Source organism: Lissotriton helveticus, chromosome 4_1, assembly GCF_964261635.1.
Source record: "Lissotriton helveticus chromosome 4_1, aLisHel1.1, whole genome shotgun sequence".
NCBI lineage: Eukaryota > Metazoa > Chordata > Amphibia > Caudata > Salamandridae > Lissotriton > Lissotriton helveticus.
This window is the reverse complement of record NC_136063.1, coordinates 53,001,462-53,028,078: the sequence shown is the minus strand read 5'-3', so window position 1 is coordinate 53,028,078 and position 26,617 is coordinate 53,001,462.

The window sequence follows — 26,617 nt, the reverse complement described above, 5'->3', positions numbered from 1 at the left end:
TGGCAAATACAAAAACCCCATTGGCACTCCTAATCATCTTAGTTTTAGCTGCTTTATGTTCAATATCCCAGCTACCATTTTTTGAAAAGTTAATGCCTAGATAGCAGAAATTATCAACTTTTAAAACTTGTTCGCCTTCGATGTAATAGTGAGAATTAACTTTCGGTTTAGCTCGACCCGACCTACACTCCATCACATAGGTTTTGGACCTATTGATCACCAACTTCCTGTTTTTGATGAAATGCACAAACTTATCCATCAAGCGTTGAAGGCCCAACGGGGTCCTGGACAGCAGCACAGCGTCGTCCGCATAGAGTAACACCGGAATATTCAGATTGTTAACTCTAGGGGCGTCAGCCGCAACTGTCTTCAGGACAGAATCAATCTCATTAATGAAGAGAGTAAAAAGTAGGGGCGCTAAGACGCACCCCTGCCTGATTCCTCTCCCAATGCCAAATTTACTCGTGCACTCCCCATTGGGTCCATACCGTACACTGGTACTAAGTTTCTCGTACAAGCGGGCCAAGAAATAAACTATACCATCGGGGGCACCTATTTCGATCAGTTTAGCCCACAGTATGGCGTGGTCTACCATATCAAAGGCACTGCTTAGATCAGCAAAGCAAAGATATAGAGACCCTTTCTTAGCCTGGGTATATTTCCCGACTAAGAGTTCCAGATTCAGGACTGTTCGATTGTGCCACGTCCTTTTCTGAAACCAAACTGACTATTGGTTAAAATATCATTGGTCTCTGTCCATTCCTCTAATCTGACTAAGAGGACCCGGCTCATAACTTTAACCGATGAGTCCAGGAGGGATATTGGACGATAATTTTTTGCGTCACCCCGGTCTCCTTTTTTATAGATAGGGATAATTATTGATTCTACCTAAGTAGATGGCATTTTAGAACTAACTGCTGTATTGAAAATCTTGACCAGCAGTGGGCCCCAGATCTCCGGGGCAGTCTTATATACATCTATGGGTACCCCATCAGGACCTTGGGCCTTCCCTCCTTTACTGGCTTTTATGCTGGCCATAACCTCGTCAACGGTAATATTTAAAGCAACAATCGGCCAGCCATTCTCAACGGAAACTATTTTTTGCCTGAGTCAAATATATTGGAAAAATGTTGGATCCATAACTCCACACTCACATTGGATGTGAGCTCTGGAGCCTTCTCGTCCTTGAGGAATGGGCTATTAACCGTAGACCAGAACAAAGTACAATCCCTTAATTCCGCGGCTTGGCTTAGCTTTACCCATGCTTCCTGCTGTAATTCAGCCTTTCTGCGCTTAAGGACCTGGTTAAAATCCTGCCTAAGTTGGATCACAAGACTCTTATTTCTTGGTTTAACTGCTAGAGCTTCCTTAAGATTACTCCGGGCATTTGAACAAGCATAATCAAACCACCCCTTATTTTGTTTAATCTTGCGCCCTATCTCTTTTGTGAATTTCTTATTGATAGTTAAGTTAATACTATCAAAGTGGGCAATACTGGCAGCCACAATTTCCTCTTGTTCGAGGATTGCCGAAATATCCATCAGACAACTGTTGATGATAGATTCTGATGTGACAGCGGCTTTTTCTCCTTTCCACCTCAGCCTAACTCCATTTGACCTATGGGGCTCGATGTTAACAACAACAGTATCCATATCGGATGTGGTGGTAGGTTTCCAAAATCTAGTTTCGGTAATTAAACAGTTGTGGTCACTAGGCATTACATCAACCACCTTGGGCTCAGAGCACATAGGGATTAGATTAGGAGACATGCATATAAAATCGATAACCGTATTTGCCCCCCTCCCTTTAAATGTTGGTATACTTTCTCCTAGATCATTCTTAGCATTTTCCATGATTTCCATATCATGATCTACCAGAAAGTTATTCAGGGTTTCACCGTATAAATGATGAGGGAAATGAACCTCAGCCTCCCCTGAATAATTATACACACCACATAACTTCTGGGAAGACAAAGGGCAAACAGCTACATTAAAATCCCCCACAAAAATAAATTCAAAAACACCATTAAAATTTTCCACAACATTACAAATAGCTTTATCTAACTCATTAATGACTATATGCCTTGTGCCATCAAATATGTTATTGTAGAAATTGATCAAAAGTATATTTCTACCCCCTTCTTGTGATAGCCATAGGATTTGGGAGTGAACCCCTACTTTTACATACTTCTTCACTAAAACTGGTAATTTAACAGAGATCAATACTAGCAGCCCTCCTTTGGATCTGCCATGTCCATATCTTGATTGTGTGACTATTTTGGGTATATGCTAGGCTTAATGCTAACGGGTTATGATCGAATAGCACCCGCGGAAATTTTTCTAATGTGCAAGTGGATTTCAGGGAGTTTGAAATAAACATATAATCTAAGCATACGTGCCGGGAGTGTGGATAGGAATAGTACATGAATCCAGGATCCCCTGAATGTTTAAGTTGCCAGCTATGAATCAACCCATGTGTTACACAGAAATCTTTTAATGCCCGGAAAACCCTTGGTTTCCTGCCACGATAACTGAACTCAGGGCCCACTGGCCAATCTCCTGGCAGGTGTAAGTTAAGATCCCCACATACGATCAAGGGTAGGGGCCAATGTTCTAGTTCATTATAAACAGTAGTCAGCACCTCTGGATCGTCGCTGACACTGCAATAGATGGTGCAAAGTGTCATCTTGTTTAACCCATTATTATAGTGGCATTCAGTGATTGCCCATTGCCCAAATGTATCGGATATTGATCTTAGAAATGAAATTGAAGCCCCCCACCTTTTGCTAGAATAGCCACCCCCTGGTTCGAACACCGAGTGTTGAGGCAATAATACGTTTATACCCTATTGTTTTAATCAAATATTGTTGCGACCCTTCGATATGTGTCTACTGTATACATACAATGTTAGCCTCCATTAGATGTAGCCCCACTGCGACCTTCTGTCTTTTCTTAGTATCGTTAAGGCCACATATTTTGATCAAAACAATTTTTAGCTTTGCCATACTAGCATTTGAGCTGCCATCGGTTGCTTACTGTCTTGTATCTTGAATACGTTCCCTGCCATTTTCTTAATACATTGACCCCCCATACAACACCTTCCCACCCCTCTTATGCTCGAAATCCCTTGGTCTTCCCCACCCCAATCCCTACCCCCACCCCCCTCCAAATTGAAGCTGCCAGGCTCAATCCTGAGCCTGTGTGACAGCGTCTAACCAACCTCACCCAACCTCCACAACCCTCCTTCCCTCCTATCAATACTAACAGAGCCCTGGCGCCACAGCCATTTCCTCCTACTACTAGGTACAAAAACTCATTAGAAAAGACAAAATGTTAGACAGCCCAAAAAAATTAGAGGAAAGGAAGGAAAAAAAACAGATGACAGTGAAAAAGTACAAAAAAGTATATTGATATAGTAGGAGTATCAGAAAGCAAACATAAATAACAATCTGATTAATATTGAGAAATCAACGATTGCTCCCTGCACCCCTAGTTTGTTCTACAATGATGTATTTCAGGGTCTGCTTTGCCTGTATCTCTGACGTGAAAAACCAAGTCTTGCCCTGTGATACCACTTTCAGTTTGGCAGGGTTCTGGAGAAAAGCGAGTAACCCAGTTTTCTGTTAAGGTGTAATCAGCTGTCGTAGCCTCCATCGCCTTTCCACCATAGCATGTGCGAAGTCTGGTTTTGCAAAAAATGTAAAAGTCTCCCAGGACCTTTTCTTGTTTGGGCAGGCAAGGTCATATATCGCTTATCGGAATAAGAAATTCCCGAAAAAGATCAATATGATTCCTGGAAAATTTTATCCAGTGCTTGGCCATTTAGGTAGTGATACCGGGAATCTGTGTACACACTGGATTTCTTTGTCACAGTCCCATTGTTTCAGCTCGGGGAATGCTTTCTTGAAAAGGTTAATGACAAAGTCCCGTATATCACTTCCTTCACTGTTTTCGGGAATCCCGAGAATTCTGAGGTTATTTTGGCACTGGCGGTTTTCTGCCTCTTCCAACTTCCACATGATGTCCGTCACTGTGTGTCCATGCGCAGTCACCTGCGTTTTCAGGGCATCCACTGTGTTTTCCAATATCTCTGTTCGATTCTCCACCATACTCATTCTCTCAGCAATTTCAGTGCAGGTTTTACCAATTTTCTGTACAGAGCCCTGTAGTTTCTTCCCAGCCATACAGATGAGTCTATTCTCTGATTTGACCTCACTCTAGAATGCATTTAGTGATTGCAAGATCATCGCCAGTGTCGGTTCGGGTGATTGTGCAGAATCCCTCTGTGCGTCTGCACCCTCTTGTGATCTCCTGTCCCTCCCGGTCAAGCCATGCCCCCCCAGTAGGGAGAGTGGTTGTGTATCCGAATAGTCCCATCGGAAGTCATGTTCTCCCTCCGTGTCCACCTTCTGGTCAAGTTTCCTCCCTTCTGAGGCCTTTTTGGATTTCCTCCGAGTTTTGCCCTCATATTGGCTGCCATCACTTGGAGAGGTATCCACCCCCTCACCCCCGCTGAAGTCTCTGATAATGATCAGTATTTCCAAGCTGAAATTGTGACATTCGAAAAACTAGTACAAAAAGATCTGCATGACTTAGAAAACAAAAAACTGTTCATCCCTTACAATATCACACGGCAAGAAAAAGAGGCTATAAGCACACTAAAGAGCAATCCCTCCCTGATAATAAAAAGCAAAGACAAGGGAGGAGGCATTGTTCTTCCAAACATAGACTCCTACAAAGGCGAAATCTTAAGACAGCTTAGAAATACTGAACATTATCAGAGACTTCTAGGGAACCCCACAAGGGCAATTCAGGAAATTATTCTCAAACTCACTTCGGATGCATGTGCCGATGGTTAACTGAGTAAAAAAGAATTCAACTTTCTAAATGTAAAATCCCCCCGCTTACCTGTTATTTACACCCTCCCTAAAGTCCACAAAATACCTTGACAACCCTCCAGGCAGACCAATTGTTTCTGCCTGTGGCTCAATTCTCGAGCCCCTTGGAGCTTATGTCGATTTCTTCATCAAAGAATTTATGCCCATGACTGCCTGCTATGTAAAAGATAGCATGGCAATGATTAACCTGGTCGAACACTATACCTATGACCCTACAGTCAATACCCTCTGCATCATGGATATAGAGTCGCTCTACACAAACATCCCCCAGACAGCGGCTCTCTTAGTCATTCAAAAAACCCTTGACTCCCGACCACGCCCACATAAGGTACCCACTCTGTTCATTCTTCAGCTCCTTGAGCTATGCCTCTCAAGGAATTTTGTCATTTTTGATAATGTATATTATCAACAGATCAAGGGTACGTCCATGGGGGCTATTTTTGCCCCCAACTTGGCTATTCTATTTATGGACGCGCTTGAGTCTGGCTCCATTCTAGTAGATGAGAACCCTTTTCGCACAGTAATTGGCCTATGGCGTCGTTACATCGATGATATTTTTATCATCAGTTGACACGTTACACCAGTTCCTTCACTGGTTCAATAACAACTGTGCTGACCTGAAATTTACACTGGCATACGACAAAGTACAAATTGCCTTTTTGGATCTCACAATTTACCATAGTGAGGGGGAACTACTAACACGGTTGTATAGAAAGCCCACCGAAAGGAATACGCGCCTCAGTTATCAGAGCAATCACCCCAGGGCCCTTAAAGACTCACTCCCATACTCCCAGTTTTTAAGGATCAGACGCAACTGTTCCTCTAAAACAGACTATTTCAAAGAAGCGACCACCTTAGCCAACAAATTAAAAAGTCGTGGTTATCCACAAAGACTAATCAAGACTGCCACTAAAAGAGCATGGTATTGCCCGCTAGAAGTCTTACTAACACCCAAAATTCGCGAGAAAACAGAGAGGATAGCATGTGTAACCACGTTATCCCCTGTTTCAAATAAGATCAGGAAATCCATTTTGAAGCATTGGCCCACAATTAATGCTGGCACTATTAACCTTGAAAGACCACTCTTTGCTTTCCGCAAAAGCAAAAATTTAAAAGACCATTTGGTCAGAGCAGCCCTCCCCGTCTCCACAGCCTAATCCACCATCGAATCAAACTGGGGTCTCCCACCTGTTATTGGTCATGTCAAATGTGGCAGCTGCAATGTCTGTGACTATACAATTGAGGCATGTGAGTTCAGTTACAATGGCACAACAGTTTCTATGCAATTCCTCACCAACTGTAACACAAATAATGTTATTTATGCAATACTTTGCCCTTGCTCTAAAATGTACGTCGGACAGACCACCCAAAAGGCCAAGACTCGCATCTGCCAGCACAGAAGCCGCATCAGATGCCGGACCCCCAATGCACCCTTGGTCGAACATTTCTCTGAAGCAAATCACACGGAGGATGACCTAAGATGGACAATTCTTAAAGTGATCAAATTGCCGCAACGGTGTGGCAACCTGACTCAAATGTTGAACCGAGAAGAACTGAAGAGCATAATCCAATTTGACACAATACGATCTGGGCTAAACAGAAGTGAAGATTGGACAACCCTTCTGTAACTAAACCCCGCTCTAATGAACTGAACTGTGAGACAATTCTGGCCTACAATTCTATACCCAGCTTTAATGCAATGCATGAATATAAATATGTATTCCCAAAATTTATTGCACTAATTTTTGTACACACTTACAAATGTAATTTTACTGTCACCAATTCACTTGCGACGTTTTTCATTCACCTTATTTTCTCACGGATTAGCACACCCTCACTGTACATTGCCTGCAACCCTCACCACTCTAAGATGGCCGCCCCGTCGGACCCACTTAATTGACTATTGCACCTCGGTCATGTGATTCGCTCCCGCGATCACGTGTGACTGGTGAAACGAGATGTTACTAACGAGGTTCACACCAATATTGTATTGAAGCAAACAGACCAGAAGTGGCTGTATGCGCCGGCTCGCCCTATATCCTGTGACATTGTTTCACTGCCCTGGTAAGTCCGAGCTCACAGTGCCCGGTTCCCTGACCTGCACAACCGTTACCCTAATGGCTGACCTAATCTACCGTGCCCGTGTTTCCACAGCGGATCGTAATACCAAAAAGACCGCACATGCCATCCCGGAACCACCCTACCGGTTCTGGTATATAATTTTTGGCTATCCCCTGACATCAATCCGCTGCTCGGTAAGTCCACTGTCATAGTGCCCGACCCACGGTCTGCATCATTTCTACTTTCTTGCTTGCCTTAACACTTCTGTCCCCCTCATTTCACAGCGGATCGCTATATTGACAAAGACCGCATTCGCCTGCCTGGGGCCAACCTTTCCCTGTAATTCATGCATATCGTTCCCTGGTATGTATTATCCCGACACCTTAGCTCCGCCTAATCATCAAGATATACCTCCCTATCTGACGCTTTGACTTCCTTTATAGCAAACCCCACCAATTCCGTATGGAGCTAGCCTAACCAACCGAACCAAAGAACTCCGAGGTTTGAGTACTCACGCTACTCACAGTGCGCCAGTCACTCGTGAGTCACCATTCCCTCATCATGGAGGTAAGCTAGATACCCAAATAGTCCAGCAGGCTAGCATGTCGTGGCCTTGACAACTCTCCGTTCTCCTCCGCTCACGCTGCATGCGACTACACTTTCTCACCGTCTTTCACAGCCAATAATTTGAATAGTCTGTTCGATAGACGTGAGTCCATGGAAATCAACGTGGCTAAGGAAAATCTCATTCACTGCATAGCCAATTTGGAAATGTTTATGCTATTTTGGTCAGGTTGTTCTACAACCTATAAGTATACTCGCCATTACCTGCACGCCATTCACCCCCACCAAGCATCCCACTGTTGTACACTGCGATTCCGATTTTTTGAAAAGTATTTAAGAAAATGCACATGCTGATACCTCTCTTTAAATCTTCTTCCCTTTTCTCCCTGTTCTTCCCTCAAACAGGCGATTTATTGTTTCATTCAGGCATAATATTGTATAGTCCTGATGATGATCCCCTTGTCATCAGAGTGCGGGATCGAAACGTCGACCTTTTTAAAGTAGTCATACAAGTTTAACCATTGTGTATTATTTTATGTATGTACTACTCTAGCAAACACTTCTAACACTGATTTGAAAAGTGTCCAGATTGCTCACTCTTCTTTTGCCTGAAAATTCTCTTCTCTCTTACTAAACTATCCTTATTCTTCCACTGTGCTTCTGGTTCTGTGTACGGTACAGGATTGTGCCCTACGTTTATGTACTGTTGTTCATGTATTGTTAAAAATCTCATGATTATTGTTAAAATAAACTCCCTGTCCGGCTGGACACGGATAAATATATAGCAGCCTATCATGGTCTATATATCATCGCTCCTTAATTTTGAGACTGCTTTGGACCTTTGTTTTCCTTAATTAACGTATACCCTTGGTCCACAGCCACCTTTAGGGTCCCCCTTGTTTTCTTTAAAAAAAAAGACCCCCCTCATCTGGGCACCCCGAGATGACTGGCATTCCTAGCACCCCCCAGTCTCTGCTAAGCACTTGTTGAAGGCACAGATAGCGAGCGGGAAATGGACACAGGAGGGTAACAAACATTACTATTAAGTAATGAGAATGTGATATCATAGTGAGAGATGATGGATCAGCAGGTACATGCGGAATTATTACGTTCAATTCCTGACCTCGGTACTATAAAGCACTTTATTGCCAGTGTGAGCTGTATAAATGGAGTTCCCCTTTGTTTGATAAGCTGTGGATCAGTAAGATGCTCTGAAGAATAAACAAGCATTGCTCTTTTTGTTTCTTCACTCAATTAGGATATTTAATAAAAAATGTTTTATGTCCTGTTGTGTGACTGACGACGCAAATGATCTGCATATCTCTGCGGCTGAAGCCACGTTACTGAACTGCGGCCACCAACACCTGTCTAACGTTAGCAGAGCAGACGGTGGGAAGTAGCCCAAGGGGCCAGTTCATGGTATAACACATCACTGCAGCCAGTGCGAACAGCCTGTCCGTCCATTGCAGGAGACAGAGACGATTCCTCTGGACGAAGCAGAAGGAAATTGGAAAACATACTTTGCAATGTTCTATTTTTCTTATGAATTTCTCACTAAAATCATGGAAGAAAGTCTGATTTTGTGCTGCTTATGGGAACTAAGGCCACTGAACTGTTAAGTAATTTCTCATGATCGCTGAGTAGGGTGACCAACCGTCCGTAAATTTCACGGACTGTCCTTGAATTTACCATAATGTCCGTTGTCCGTCAAGGAAGTTTCCAGGGATGGCATTTTTCCGTAATTTTAGCCTTGGTGCTAAAGGACAAATATTTTCAGAAGTTGAGAAGGCCCAGCAGAAGGGAGGGGGCCTCCTGTGAAGTGATTCAGCGGGAGTGGAAGCCAGGGGGCCGGGCTGCTTAAAAGAAATGGAAATGCGGGCAAGTAGTTAATCTGCACATGTAAAGGCTGCTTAAATGGGAAATGGGTGTTAATTGCTAGAGTTCATGTTACGCTGCATGAAGTGAAAGATTTCTTCTTTTTGCTGTAACTGCAAATAAGGGAGCTTATCTCGAAATGTTTGCTATATTGGCTGTCTGCCAATGCCCCCTTCATTCATCTCTCTGACCTGCTTCTTGTGGCTGTCTTGAGTTTCTTGGTTTGGATGTCCTACTTTAAATGAGGCAATGCAGTGATATGTTGTGAAAGTCAATGTACGAAGGCATGCTATCTCACAGATGTTTTATACTAACACACGCAACAAGCTTAACAGATTAGGGCACACACACAATATTGAAACATCTGAGATGCTATCTGTTTACAGAACTGCTGCTTTCTTTACATATTTAGATCTGCATTTAAGAGGTAATGCAAAAAATGTTTCACCATCAAGTGTCATTTCTCTATCTAATGATCCCATATATTTGTCTGCCCCATGAGCTGCATATCCATTTAATATTTTGCGTGCCATTTCACAGTTGCATGTAAAACTACTGCCAACATTCACTTCTTGCATTAATATTTGCCCATGGTGAAAAAAGTGCACGATTGTCTCAACCTAATATAAAACTTATTTTGACTTGTACTTATGTTGGCTGTCTATTTACTTACTTGTATGCTATTGCGCCACCTCCTCTGATGTATCCATAAAATGTACCTTTCGTTGCCAATTTTTATCCTGAATTTTGACCCTCCGTCCTGAATTTTTACACTCACCGTCCTGAATTTGCGTCTGCAGAGATTTTAGCTGTCTGGGGAGATTTTAGGCATGTGTGGCTGCCATCAGCCCACAACAACCCCCTCCCCCGAAACATATGGACTTTAAAAGTATATGGTTTATTTTATAATGCAAATGCCAATAGTTTGCTTCCAGTAAGTATCATCTTTTGTATTTATTTAACTGCACGTGTGTTTCCATACGTGCGCTGAACTTTAAAGACGTATTGCCTCTGGAAGGCTGGTTAATATCATGGTTGCACATGTGTTTAACAGTACAACCAGGTTAAACGGGACTAGGTTAGAGAGCAACAAATGACATTGACCCGTGCGAATCCGGCGCATATCTACTCGGTGATGGAACGAGACTTGAGGTGGCCCCCTGCAAAAAAAGCTGTGGTTTTGGATAGCTCACCTGCCGCAGCTCCTCGCAGCTCCGTCTCCTCGGGTGTGTTTGTGGCAATGAACACTCACGAGGGCAGGAGACGGATCCCGGCCCCGGCGCCGCCCTCGATCCAGGAAGATGTATTTAAAAAGTACGCAGAACCGTTTCTCACCACAAGAGGGAACCAAATGCACGCACAGCTTTCTCATGATCCCGTATCCAGGGAGCGGGTGATGCAAAGTGATTTGTCTTAAAGCCCCAGCGCCCCAGCGCCCCAGCGCCCACTCAGCGAGTCATCGCATCTACAGTTTATACTATGCTCTATTTTCTTGTCTATTAGTGCTCTCCGCACTGGTGTTTTACCAAAATTTCAAGGAGGGAATATATATTTTTCAGGAATATTGTCTTGATATTTAGAGGTAAAAAATATTGTCACCAGGAATATAACAGAGAAGAATACCGTTTTAGTTGTGTCTTTAATATTGATGTTAAAAATATCTTTGTATATAATAATTGTGTATGTATTTTCATTGTTTTGATAGTATTGTAGTATTATAAATAATGCAGAATTCAATGTTTGTTTATATATTTAAATATTTAGCAACAGATGTTGGTTCTGTAGGGACATAGGTGGGTAGTTTAATTTAATCTTTTTTGGTCTAATTTTTTACATATATGTAATATCTTTTGGGTCAAATATTTTTGTCGGGCGGATTTCCTCCGCCAGGCTGGCGGAGGAAATCCGCCCGACATCCTAATGGACCCCTAAGTGTTTCTGTTGAACGAAAAAAGACCTTACTGAAATACTTGTATTAAATATTTGTTTTATTACAGTAGGTGTAGGTAATATATCAGTAAGTATCAAAAGGAACAAGCTTTCGGGTGTAGAGGCTAGATGTCTATGTCAGGAAAAACCATTTGTTTTTAATGAAAACCCTCACCCACCAACCTAGTTGGTTGCATGCTTCATCATCGGATTCCAAAGGTGACGAGTGCATCTCAGGTGCTCTATAATGCCTGATTACAGCGGAGCTGTTTTTTTAGAAGTGAGTGTGTAGTGAAGTGAATAAGTGAAAGTTAAAAGGCTGTCCAATGAGTCCCTTGGTGTCACAAAATTTAATGGTGGACCCTTGGCAGTGTTAAAAGCAATAAGGCTGATATGTGTGGAGATGTAAGTATGTCTCCTATATCCTGTTTGTAAAGGTCAGGTCTACATGTTTCAGCCAGGCAGCTATGCTGGCTGGCTTTCTTCAGGACCTATGTGCAATGTGAATATGTGATGATCAAGTGTAATTTATGTAACTGGTAGAAATGCTGCACTCCCTAAGGTGTGATCCTAATGGGAGGGTGTGTCCTCCATTAAAAATGCTCAAAGTCTGTGAAAAAAGAAGAGACAGACAAGAAAACAAACATAGACATTGAAGTCAAAACGAGCTTCTCATATTCATTATGTAATATTGTGACAAGATGAAACGCTGGGTCGGTCCTTATGCGGATGATTATGGTAGTGAGTCAAAATGAGGCGCATGTGAATGGTGGCTCAAATAGATGCAGACTTGTACCCGCTATTGGCTGTAACAAGTAATGAATGATTGGCGAATGCTTAGGATGTCATTTTCAAAGCGAGCAACATGAATCCTGTAGGGGGGCTGGACCTGTAGTCACTCACGCTGTGTGTGTGTTCAGAAGGAAAAAAGGGAAGAAAAGGTGGACATCATTAGCAGGGGAGTTCCCTGTGGGGAATGGTGGGATCTTCATCCGAGGTCGGAAATGCGGACACCCATTTCCCCCCCCCACCATATTAGTATGACGGGGAGTACCGCGGCGGACGGGAAGACCGTCTGCCGCTTTTCCGCCCTGTCGACAAGTCGACCGGACGAAAAAAGATTTAATAGGGTGGCAGTGTCTGCTAGACACCGCCATCCATATCAGGATGCAGACGGGAGGCAGCCTTTCCATGGTGGTAAAGGCATGCGGGTTTTGAAGTTGGGGGCCTGTTGCGGGCCCCCAGAAGGTTGGGCAGGGTGGGGGTGGGCACGTGTGGGGTACCTAAGTGCCCCCCTGCATGTGCTTGCACAACATGGCAGGCACCGCGCAGTGCCTGCAACGTTGTGCATGCATATGCACAATATGCATTTTTGGCATTGTGGCGGGTGATGCTAAAAGCACAGCCCACTGCAATGTTAAATATGCAGGATGCGCCCGCCACAGTGGCGTACGCATCCTAATCACCCCCACGGGACTGGCGAAATTATGGCGGGCAGTCCCTTTTTATGTCAGGACAGCGCCTAATGTTGCCATATGTGTGGTATTTCAATAAAGTTTGAAATGTGGAAGACAACAAGTAAAAAATGGTAAAGGGCTTAAGGTCATTCTTATGCGTGTTTTCACCAAATAAGTGTCAGAGTACGGTCCACGCCCATTGAGACAAAAATAGAGACAGGTAGGAATGACATGGTGTGTGGACTGTGTGTAGTCTATTACAGTGAGTTTTGTAGATGTGAGAGGCAGCCAGAAAGAGATGTCATCACTATGCGTGACTCCTCAAGTTCAATGTCAAAATTCAGTCCACGTCCATTGCTCAAGTTGGGAATCAGAGCTTATGTGGCGATAATGGTTCCTGTTTCGATACATGGCCTGTTACTTTATTTATGTTGTGTGCATCTTACACAAGTCAGAACTTTAAGGTCACCGAGCTCGTGTGTCCAAGTTTGGGTGGTGGTCAGCGCCTTGTTGAGATATGCTGGAGGGCACGGTCATGTATGCACAGGACCGGCTGTTTCCATTTTTCAGTATTTGAATACTGGTAATAAACCAATGTGTCTAGTCATGTCTATTAGGACTGGCTGTGGGCCACTTTCATTATGCTCATCTGGGCAACTCCTCACCCTTAACTGCAGATGTGAGGAGGTGGCAGGGATATGGGAGGGCACGATGTCAGATACGGATTGGGGTGGAGATATTGAGCGGTTACTTAGGGCATTCCAGGGAATGTTGTCATTAAGCCCTGTTTTCTGAGTAGACAGATGGTAGATCCAGCGTTGTTCCTTTTGGAATAAGAGGTTGTCATCCCCCCTGTTGGTGACTGTCATTTGCTCGATCACGACCCATGTAAGGTCATTGGGTGTGTGCCCTCTCTGGATGAGGTGGTCCGTCATCCTCGTGGTATTCCTCTTGCAGCGTATATTGCTGCGGTGTTCCTCAATTCTTATCGTGATGATGACATTACTAACCAGAGATGAGCCAGGTGCCTACCGTTTGTCCTGCAGACAGTGCCACAGAGCGCAGGGACATAGCTGCCTGGACTGCACGTTTCTTAGTTCCCCCCATTTGCCTTCATTGAAAGTTACTCTGTTGTTGATGTAGTTCATCATCGGCAGCACTGTCCTGTCCTGCAACTCCAACCACTGACTCCTCAGAGATGACTGAGGACATCTGCACCTTAAAGAAGTTAAGCTCCTCCTGGTTACCTGAACTACCACCTCAGTCTTCAATGCTGCCTGGAGATTGTTGCTTAGCATCGTGCCAGCGCTTCTTACAGTCAGTCACTGTCCTTTTGACTTCGGCAGCGCTGTTCACCTTGTTTACTATGGACAGCAATATGGTCTTTCACCTGCCCACTTTGGAGCTGATGAAGAGCTTGAGTTGGTGCTCCGTCACCTCTGGGGTCAAGATCTCATCCTCCTCCTGACTGAAGTTGAAATTCCTCTTCCTCTTCCCCTGGGACTCTGGTTGGTCATCATAGCTGGTAGTGGGGTTGGATTCCTGTCCTGTGCTTACTCCTGGCTGCCCATAGATGCTTTCAGGTAAGTGCAAAGTATTATTTTTTTCACATAGTCAGGTTTTTTTTATCTGCTAGGTGCACAAAAGTGATGTAAGAATGGATAGTGTCTGGTTTTCTGGTTGTTAATAGGCTGAACGTCACTTTTTCTACCTCCACGTGCATTTCTTTGTGACACTGCTCAGAGATCAGCATCAGATGTCCAACGCCAGACTCTTCCTAACGCCAATGAGGGCTGTATTGTAAACACTATGCTTACATGGCGTAGAAACTGGTGCAACGCAGCAATAAAATTGTTGACGCTCAGCCGTGGCAAAACAGTGGAGCGCCATTTTTATTAAATATATCCTATAGTCCTACACCTCTAGTAGTATGAGAGACTACACCAACGAAACATAGATACAGCCACAGGAGGGAACCAAACATCTGCACATTGTTCATGTGCTTGCGTGACATCGGGATGTGAACTTTAAAACAAACTGAAAGAGAAACGATTTCTGCTTAGTTGTGGCCATTCTTAGCATTCTTATCATATCAAAAGATAATAAAGCACTGGAGGTCCTGCGGCATTCTTAGCATTTCCACACGTAGCAAATCAAAGCGAGGCCTGTGACAAGGCCGGTTAGCGCCTTAGAGCACAGTGACACATGAATGACCCCTCAGTACATGGAAAATGAGGAAGGCTGCAACACATGAACTGCTGACAATGTCACAGCACTGGCCCCAGCATATAAATGCTGCCCAGGAAGAACCACCTAAACTCACAAGTCAATCATGAAGAGATATTAATCCTTTCCAGAAGGTGAGATTTCACTGCCTTGTTCAGAAATGTTGCAGAGCTGATAACAACCTAATGGGCAGATTCATTAAGAGTTTCCATTACCAGTGCCCTTTTTTCAGACTGAATATGATTTTGAACTGCTCTCCACAAAGAGAGTGTAACACTGGTGGAAGCTTGTAGTTACAGAATAAGCACCCAATGCTTTTGATACAACACAATAGCTACAAAGATTGTGAGACTTGGCTTTACTTAATAAAATAACACCTCATGGAGGTAGGAAGAAAGTTGGAGGTAAGTTTACATTTTTCCAAGAATTTCACACATTGGGGCTTATAATTACTTTATCGCAGCATAGGGCAGCGACTAAAGTTTCTGAGCTGCATTGCATTAAAGTGAAACAGGAAAAACACAGTATCTGTTAAAATATGGATTATTTTTTCTCTCCCCTTGCACTGGTGCACATGTGGCTGCTATGCGCTAATACACACACACTTGCACCATAGTGCATTCTCTAAATCATAGATTTTATACAGGAAGGGGACCCTTTTGTACAAAAATGATTCTATAAGTCTTTTCCCACTTTGTATGGGTGCTGTACAACGCCGCACACTTGCAAGTTTAGAAAAAGGAGAAACTAAAACATGTTTCCTCATTACACCGGCATGGAGGAGGTGTAAGGCTTTACTGTAAAATCTTGTCTACAAATGTTAGTACACAGATGTGGGTCCCATGCTTACTGAGGCACTGGATCCAAGCTTGGAATAAGTCTAGCCACTGGCAAAAGCTCGGGTAGCACTCATCATTCTTTTGCTCACCTTGCCCCTCAGTTTGGACCCTGCAATATACAAGTCAGTTTTGAACATGCTCCTCCTAGAAACAGTCCAGCCTAAACTGCCATGTCAGGTGCTCCTTGAATTGGAACAAAAGCAACTCAGAACTGTTTTCTCCCTAGTTAGCTCCCAGTTATTTAGTTGAAGTTTTACGCTGAGTAATGGACAAGAATTAGTCTTAGTGCATGCCGCCTCTCATTGTTATTTTGTGTCTTTCATGTACCACACATAGTGGCCTGGGTTTTCCCAGATGTAGGCCTCATGGTCACTTTGTCACTGGAACCAAGACGTACATGGCTGATAAGCCCACAATTGGGGTAAAACTGCTGCTCCTGCGTTGCTTGTGTTCTGGTTCAAGAAGCATCTGGCTTGGCCGTTCATGCAGCCCGCTGACTCTAACCTTCATCCTGCAAAGGATGGTAGCCTACTCTACACCAGATCGGCTGCATGATACAGCAGACACAGTTATGGGTGTTCAATCAGGGAATTGTAAGCTTGCTACTGACCCCTGAGGGTCCCAAGGTGCTGCGGGGAGTGGGGAGGGGGAGCCGCAGATCTGTTTAGCCAAAGAGCCAGGTCTTGAGGGTCTTCCTGAAGGTAGCTCGTTCCAGGTCTTGGCTGCATTGTGAGAATAGGGTCTTCCACCTGTTCTGACTCTGTAGATGCCTCGTATTTAGGCCAGTACGAGGTTGGAAGATCAAAGGCTTCTTTTGGGTACGTGGAAGTTGATTCTAACGTTGAGGTATTTGGGTCCGTTGTTGTGTAGGCATTTTTAGGCATGAGTGAGGATTGTTAAAGTTACACTTTTCTCCATGGGAAGCCAGTGGAGACTTCGTAGGTGTTGAATGATGTGTTTGGTTCGGGGGATGCCGAAGATGAGTCTGGCAGTGGTGTTCTGTATTTTCTGGAGTTTGCGGAGTAGGGACTTGTTGATGCCAGCGTAAAGTGTGTTTCCATAGTCCAGTTCGCTGGTGATGAGTGCGTGGGTCACAGTCTTCCTTGACTCAGTGGGGATCTACTTGAAGGTCTTGCGGAGGATGCAGAGGGTGTTGAGGCAGCTGGAGGTGACAGCGTTAACCTGTCAGTTCATGGTGAGTGATGAGTCGAGTATGATGATGAGGTTCTTGTCGTGGTCTGAGGGGGTGGGTGAGCTTCCAAGGGCTGTTGGCCTCCAGGTGCTGTCTCATGCAGAAGGCGGGGTACCCAGGACGAGGACTTCTGTCTTCTCGGCATTGAACTTCAGACAGCTGTTGGTCATCCAGACAGTGAGGTCTTGCATTCCTTTCTGGAAGTTGAGTTTGGCAGTGGTGGGGTCTTTGGTGAGGTCGAGGATGAGCTGGGTGTCGTCGGAGTAGGATACGATGTTGAGGCTGTGTTGTGGTACGATGGCTGTGAGGGGGGCCATGTAGATGTTGAAGAGGGTGGGGCTCAAGGATGAGCCCTGTGGGACTTGGCAGGTGATTTTTGTGGGAATAGAGAGGAATGCTGGGAGTCTGATCCTTTGGCTTCTTCCGGTGAGGACGAACCGGTGAGAGAAACGCAATTCATAAGCGCAGTTAATGATAACCTAAACCAAACACAACTATAATACGATTGCATATTCACTCATCGCCTGATCTAAAAATCTCCTATTCAAAGAATCCCCCTCTCACGTAAAAGAGGTTTGGGTATTGCAGCATAAACATCAAAAGTCAGAAACAGGTCCGGTACCCCCAGGAAGTACACGGGGAAATTCAAACCCGGCGAAGGATTTACAAATGGTAACAATTCGGAAGAATCCCATCATGAATCAGTTTACCCATGATTGACGAATGATGAGACCATGATCTTGAATAAAGGCTTGTCCTGTGTGCTGACCACACACCCAAACAAGTTTTTATCCTGAAGGCATAATTCCATTGCGAACATATCGCGCCACTATATGGCGCCGCGCGCTCCCGCAAGGGAATCGCCAGACGTGCACGCGTTGCCATTGCAAGCAAAGCAATGCTTGCACGTTTTTGCCCCCAAAGCTGTGCAGATGGCGAGAACTTAAAATGAGGAAAATAAACCATTAGCACAGACAGAAGCACGAGGTTTGGAATAAAGAGGAGAGATTAAGGATGTAAACTTAGGGCCGAAGCCACACCACCTAAGGGTGTAAAACAGATAGGACAACTCAACTCTATCAAAATGTTTCCGCATCCAATGCTATTGCGGCAAAGGGTTGTTTTAGGTGAGAAGATTTTGATAGAACTTTAAAGAGAAGTCGTGTATTGTCTGTGATGAATTGTCCTTTGACAAAGCCAGATTGTTCTTTTCCCAGCAATTTTGGTAAATATGAATCTAATCGTATGGCTAGCGCTATGGAAAAGATTTTGTAGTCAATGTTAACCAAGGATATAGGCCTATAATTCTTACAATATTTTGAATCATTGCCTTCTTTAGGGATGAGACAAATATGTGCATCTGAGAAAGATCCAGAGGAGCTGTTTAAAGAGCAAAAGGAATGCAATAAAGAGCATAGTTTGGCAGTAAGAGACTAGAGAAGTGGGTATAAGGTTAGACGGTAAAACCATCTGGCCTCTGTGCCTTGTCCTTTTTAAGGTGTTGGAGTGCTTTTAAAAAGTTCTCTGTGAGATGTGTTTCCTGTAAAAATACTATATCAGCATCCAATTTAGCCAAAGTGAGGACACTCTGTCTTTTTATGGGAGAATTTAAACCCCTAACATTCCCTGAAATCAATTTTAATGACATAAGGTATGGAAAATAGATTGGTTTAAAACTGTTGATCATAAGTCCAATTTGTTATAACTCCACTGTTAAATAATGAAGGAGAGCAGAAGAAAGTAAATGGTAGATTTAAATCCAGAACAGAAAAAGGTAGAAAAATTAGATGGCCAGAGCCAGGGATAGAGATTGGATATAATCAAACAAAGAAAGATAGATATAGTGAGTAGATGTTGAAAGAATAAAGAGGTAGGATTATTGACTATTACAATGACAAGTATAGATATACGTATGAGAGAATGAGAAGAGATAACAACATTGAAAAAAGCGAACAAATATAAGACAAAACAAGAAACCAAAGACAAGACAAATACCATACCTACAAAAAGGGAACATGAGTGTGGGGGTGGCTGGAACCACATGAAACAGACGAAAGTCTAGTGAGGGCTGAGCCGGACTGGGGGAGGATCACGCCATAACTTAAACATAGTTGTGGATGCAAGGTAAAAGAAAGAAGAGATCAAAAAAATAAGAAAAGGAATAAATATTATAATTAACATTAACTCACATATTAGACGATGAACATGAAAGTAACGAGATCATATATCAGTAACTAGTATTATTAAAGGTAACACTAAACTCCACGTTAAGTGAGGATAAATAACAGCATAAGACCTGTATGCAATGAAAAAGGTGACATCTTATGCAGAAAATTTAGGAAAGTCAAGTATTATGTGAGGAGGAAGGTCTTGAAGAGTCCATAAGGTCCGTCTTGTTCGCATTGATGAAGCTTTGCAGATGTACTGGGTCTTCATATGAAGTTGTTTTGTTCTTATAAGTGACTTTGAAAACATGGATGAAATAGGCTGTATCTGGCCCCCATGGATCAAAGTTGTGGCCTCATATCTAGAAAAACTTTGCGTCTGGTTGCTGTAACTTTAGAATAGTCATGTGCAACGAATAATGTAGAGCCAGACCAGGAGACTTGTTAAATGGCCTTAGAGGCTGCCAGAACTCTCAACAACTCTGTATATTCTGGAAAATACATAATGACTCCTCTTGGTCTTTGTGAAGATGAGGTGCTAGTTGAGACACGGCCTAATCAGTGGGTGCGCTGTATGTTCAATGTGGTATCTTCTGTCATTTGAAGAATTTCGGGGAGGAAGGATTTAAAGAAAGCAATAGGGTCAGTACCTTCGCCCCTTCTGCCAGGCCATATATGCGCATGTTGTTTCTCCTGATGCGATTTTCAAGGTCCTCGACTTGCTTTTGGAGTGTTGATACATGGAAATGCAAAAAAGTAACGCTCTTGGAAGTATCATTAAGAGAGGAAACATTTTGCTCCACTGTTGTAAGTCTGGCATCTAGCTGTGACCAATTATCTGAAAGGATTTGCAACTTGGAATTGGTTTCCTCCACAAAGGCTCCAAGGGCCCTTATTTCCTGTAGTATCAACTCCATTAAAACTGGAGTAGCCGGTTTGGGTGGCGAAGGAGGATCCTTTTGCAAGCCGTTGACATTTGACTTTCCTGGTGGTATTTGCATGATATCCATTGTTGTGTTATTACTCTCTGTCCGAAGAACCCCTGAATTTTCCAGTTTGGAAAGTTCTGAGAAAACCTTTGAGTTCTTGACAAAAATGTGTTTTGGTTTTGATGTAGCAGAAAGAGACCCCTTTGTTCTGCCCATCAACTTATAGGTAAGATAGATAGTCTTAAGGGTATATGCAAAGCTTAAGAGGCAAGGGAATTGGCAAAGAGGGATATAGTCAACCTGAAGGATATCCAGGTAAACAAGAAAATGCTGTTGTGATGCATATTAAGGTAAGTTACACTCCGAGAGGTGTCTAGATACCTATTTTTTAAGAATCGCTAAAGCCGCTATTGCAAAATATATGCTTAAACTTATTGGAACAACTTCACAGTTATATATAGTAAATGTCACCTAACATATGGCGCAGATAAAAAGAGGCATCTGGTGTGGGAAGAATGTCACATTAAATCTTTGTGTTGAGAGAAAAAATGCAGCAAGTTTGTTCCTATTACATGCTTAAATGCTTTTCTTGTTGATTGTAAAGGTGCGCCACAAAATGGCGGCCGCAGCATGTCTCCACATAAGTTCCAGAAGGATGGAATGAGGCTGGAATGCTGCGCAACAACAGATCTTAACGAAGTAGGAATATCAAAACCATTCTATACTGGAGAATTTGGTGTGCACTGAGAAGGAATTCATACCGCCGCTGAGTGAGGAAAGATAAGTGCTCACATCGCGCTGCAAGTGCACAAAATGGCGGCCGCCAAAACGCGACTTTGCAGTCAAGCGTTTACCTTGAAATGAAGCTGTCAGATATAGCGGAGAAATGGAGAGAGGGCTCATATCCTTGTGAGCGGTATCTTACATGCGAAAACCTCAGAGCAGCTTCGCAATTGGAGGTCCCTGAGCGCATTACCTCCGTGCCGGTCCGGGAGCTTCACAGAAACGTCGCCATGTTCGCTGGGTGCCTGGCCACGCCCCCCATATCCAAACATCTAACGGCATTTTACATTTTGCTAACAGTTCACATTCATGCACACCTTTTAATGTATTAGTAATCAGCAGGCCCCTGTTTTGGACTGTTTTTTTCGCTGGGCATTCACACTTCCGAGTAATAAAAATTGGCCTTTTGCGGTCAACTTTTTTTTCCCTTCCTTTAAGGCTAGTACTTCTACAATGGATGGATATTTTGGGGGGTGCCATTCTTAATCTCAATACCCTCTTCCAAAACATTTATTGACTATTTCCTTGGAATTCCAAGCAGTAATAGTGAACTCACAGGCTAAATGTAGATGATTTGTTTAATTAGACTGAAACAAGACACGTCGACTTAAGAGGATATTCCAAAAATTGTTGACGTGAGTTTTAGAATTGAACTCCGATTCAAACTGTCGTAGCTACCCCTTGATTTGTATAGGAGTGGAAAATTAGCTGAAGGTTGCTTTTCCGGCATGGTCCTTGTAAAAATAGCCAAGCATACTTCATTCATTAAATGGTTATACTGATGTCCTTCAAAAGATTATGGGCTGTGGGTAACCTAATCCCATCAGTCAATAAGGCCCCAGGTAGTCTCTGATTATCACATGCCTGTGGGGATAGAGTAATTGTATGGCAAAGATGTAAAAGCAGGTCTAAAGCTCAATTTAATTCTGCAAGTTGTAACTACCAAAGGGCAGATGGTGACTCCTCACCGTTCTGGAAAATTCAATATGTAAATTCTTTCCAATTCAAACATTTTCTGGTCTTCCCATAACCTCAAATTACACAATTTGGACAATTGGTTCAAGCACTATAACGACTTATTGAAGAGTTGTAATGTGTATATCTTGTATAGTTTGTAGTTTCTATTTAACAAAGGGGAAGATGACGTAAGTGCTTGGATGTGGCTAGGGGGAGGATGCTACAACCTGAAACCTTGTCTTTAATACAAACTGTACTTTTCTTTGGACTGGCTATAAAAATCCTCTAGGTTACGATGTTTTCCAACATGTTGGGTTTAACAGCTGTTCTAAGGTAGTCTTATGTTAGATATGGGTAGATCAGTAAGCAGGAGTGACAAGGCGGAGTGCAGGGTTTTGTTATGCTAAAACTTTCAAGTTCCACTCGAATAAGGGATTATCCTGTGTCATAAACAGCAAACGACAAAAAATACGACTTTGATGGAGGATCATCTGTGTTTGGCTAGCCAGTAGAGCAGTGCAGGGCTGTGCTGCTGTGGTTGTGGTGGTGTAGGTGTCAATGTTTCCCAAGGAAGAGCAACTCTGCAAAACTCCAAAGGTTTAAAGAATTAGCAAATAGATAGAACCTGAGCATAGAGATCAAGTAGTCGTTGTATTCTGCCAACTTGTCTTTAGTATAATCTAATCTTTTCTGTGCACTGTCAAAAAAATAATCCAGCCTCTGAAGTTTCCCAGTATGTTGGATTGAACAGCAAGCTTTTCTAACGTAGTCTAATTGTAAATATTTTCTGCCTGTCTTCTTGGGGTAGGGTCACATAGTTTCCAAAAAGTTGATTTGACTGACCAATACTGGCTGAGTAAGTGGGTAACTAAACCAACTTCACAATTGGCAATAAGGTAACTGTTGATTATCTTAAAGTGAGCTTTGAAATTGTTGATAGTGTTTTCCAATCTTGCAGTTGTTACAGGAAACATGTCCAAGTAGACGATCCCAGAGTGTATGTACTTTATTCCCTTTAGGTGCCCTTTGAAGTTATGAGGCCTTCTGTGCCTGTTAGTTAGAAGTCCAGACCTCTTTCCTCTCAACTAATCCTCTCAAAATCATTCAATGAACAAGATTGGTTTCATTTCTTCCTTTTTTTCACTGCTTTTCTTAACTCCTTTCCATGTTTCTCTCCTCGTTTCCTATGCTTCCCCTTCATTGCTCATCTCAGTTATCTTTCTTTCTTTCTCTTCTGCTTTTTCATTTTTTTTAATCGTTCATTCTTTGTTTCATATTTCCTCTTCATTATAGCTGGTTTTCAAATGTATTCAATTATTTCCACAAGGACAATAAATGACACCTGCAACCTGCAAAGGTTTGGCTTCCTTTGGCCCACCAAAAGTAGATGCCTTTTAAAAACTGAGCAGTTTTCCCCTTCTTTTGCATTACTTGAGTACTCTTCAACTTACTTCTTTGCTTATTCACAGAGTGCATTTGTTTAGCTGTATCCTTGCCTTTGAATGAGTCCATGGCTAATTCCTATGTTAGCAGTTCTAACTATTGCCTTTTTGTCATTTCTCATTTGACACCTTTTATGGCTGCGGCTATTGCATGTCCTCATTACTGAGCCTTCTCTGATGACCCCTCCTTTTGATGTACAAACGATGAGCATCCCGTTATCCCTATGGCCAGGCTGGTGTAGAGCAGCTGTCTATATGTTGAGTTCTTATTATAATTATAAATTATACTAAAGGAGAGCCTGCAATAACTTTACAAAAGCCATCTCTGATTTCCTTATTGCAGACGACTTGTGTCACCAATAGTCACCTGTAATGAAGAAACTGCATAGACATTTTATTGTAATAACGTATTACAACTGATTTCTGACATGACAAGACCTTCTGCTAGAGCTAGCAGCAAGGGTGAAAGACAGGTCATAGACCACAAGTGCACCTGAGGTTCCAAGCAGGAAAACAGGAACTAATTCTTCTGCAACTGATACGTTTTCCTAAAGTAAAAAATGTTTATCATAAAGGATATAGGAATGGAAATACTTTTATGCTTACAAATCTGCTATAGGTCATTTCAAGATGTTTTTAAATCTGCCTTAAATTGGACCCTTCCTAATATTTTCTTCGCATAAACCACAAATTGCTTTTTGATATTTTTAGTTGTGCAATACCGATTCAGTGTTTCTTTGTGTCTACCATTGAACATAAAATACTTTAGGGATTTAAGAGTTTTGTCTGAAGGGTGCTAGTGTGACCGTGTGTTTGTAAGAAGTAAAATATCCTCTGCTGTATATCCGAAGGCTATTGCAATTCACCTCAGGATTCGGCCAAGGACTAAGAGATCCCTTAACATAGCCCAAACCTGATCAGACATTCTGTACATCCTGTCCTTTACTAGCAGACTATCTTCCATGTCTATGGCATGCAAACAGATTGGTGTCAAACCTGGAGTCAGCGAGAAGAGGTTGTCAAAGCATCTCAACACTTCTACACTCTCTCTGCTGCTCCTGCATTAACTCAGGGGTCAACTGAACCTTTTCCACAGAGTCACCTCTCATGTCATGTTGTAGTAAGTCAAGAATAGTCTCACTGTCTTCCTCAACTTACTATGTTGTAGCCATGACATTCACTGTGTAACCTCACAGGCTTCAGCCTGTTCACATGGAATATGCTCTTGGGTTCTGTTGTGGATCCTGTGAACACCAAGTCGGTAACCTCAGAAATATTTTGAAGTATGCCTTCTATGTCTCACACATGTTGACCACCAAAGTTCTGGGATAATTTGGATTTATATCAAACCCCCTGACCCTCCTGATTCCCAGTCAGTGTTGAGAGAAGAGCTAAGGACGGTGAAAACCAGGTATAGAGAATCTTGTGTGAGTTATCAAAAGCTGAAAATAAAGAGAGTCATCATACCACCACTCTTCCCAGCAGTTGTTCCGGAGGTTGTGAATTCTGAGCCTTTGATACGTGAAGGGGACTCAACAGAAGGTGCTGAGTGTGGCCCGCATAACTCGAAAGTCCTTCAGAAGTTGAGAAGTTCAAATGAAGCCATACAAGCTCAAATTAACCATTCCATCCCTGACGCAAGCACGTCACAAGGACTTATTAATGATAAAAAAAGGTGCAAATCCCAGTGAACAGCATATACTCTCTACATCAGTAAGAACAAAAGCTGGCTAAGTATGCAAAGGCTGCAGGAAAGAGAACCATGTTCTAAAGGTACATAAGACAAATAAAAAAGTATGTATGTTACATGGTGAAGACAAAATGACCACCAGAAGATTCTAGATGCGATGTTCTACGTACATCAGCCAGGCCAAACGACAACGTTACCTGAGGCAAATCAACGCAAAACACAGTTGATTGTCCCCTAAGTCTTCATCTAAAAGTTCTTCAAGATCATTATCAAGGGAGAGTGAGAAAGATGAATGTGCAAAAATGATGTGTACCTCAGAGAAACGTGCGCATGTCAGACAGGTTGCATGCAAAGACAAATATGAATCAAAGAAAAGTCAAGAAGTAAAATGAAAGGTGTCGTTCAAACATTGTCCTCAAATTACAATAAATGTAAACAATTGCTTAATACCTTTTATCATCGACAGTGGTTCTTCAATAAACATTATTCCTTATCACCCCACCAGGCGCAGCTTCCCATACCATGGTGACTGATCAGTGGTGATTATCAAAATATTTCCAACATAGCCTGAAAACAAAAACAATGCCTTTCTAACTAAAAACCATACAGAGTGTAGCCTGCTCAGAGTATGGGTAAGCAGGTCAGCACTCCTCATAGGAGTAGTACAAATACAACTGTAGAATGCTGTAACACCCATTGCTAATGAGTTTGTAATCAACAACATGGTTTTAGCCACAGGGGGGCACCAAAGATCTGCACATTGTTCATGTATGTGAGTGACCCCGGGGTGTGAACTTTAACACAAACTGAAAGAGAAACAATCTCTGCCCAGTGGTGGCCATTCTTTGCATTCTGAGCATACTAAAGAGTAACAAATCAAAGACAGGCTGTGACAAGGTAAGTTAGCGCCATAGGGCACAGTCACACCACAGTGACAACTCAATTCATGGAATCTGAGGCGGCTGCAACGCATGAACTGCCAACAATGTCACAGCACTGGCTCCACAGATTCCCCAACATAAACACTGCCCAGGAGGCATCGAGAAGAATCACACGTCAATCATGAAGAGACATGAAACTTTTCCTGATGGTGAGATTTCACCGCCTTATTCAAAAACGCTGCACAGCTGATAACAAACCAAGGTACAGATTCATCAAGAATTTGCACTGGCGCAAATGGGCGCATTGTGGTGCAAACTCTTGAAATGGATTTAAAAGCTGACCTTTTTGTAAGAGCAGATAGCGCGTTGAGTTGCTTTGCATCAAGGGAGTGTCACATTGATGGAACCTTGGCACTACAGCATACAGCGCCCAAGGCTTTTCCTACAACGTAAGATCTAAAAATATTGCCCGACCTGGCTTTACTTAAAGAAATACCCCTCCTGCAGGTAGGAAGAAGGTGTGAGAAATGTTTTATTTCTCGAAACATTTCAATTACTGGGGCTTAGATTTACAGTGCCACAACAAAGTACAGCATCCAAAGTTGCATTAAAGAGAAAGAGGAAAAATCACTCTGTCTGCCAAAATATGGTGTCTCTTTTTCTCTTCCCCTGTGCTGGTGCACATTTGGCTGCCATGTGATAATGAGCACACCCTTGCACCATAATACAT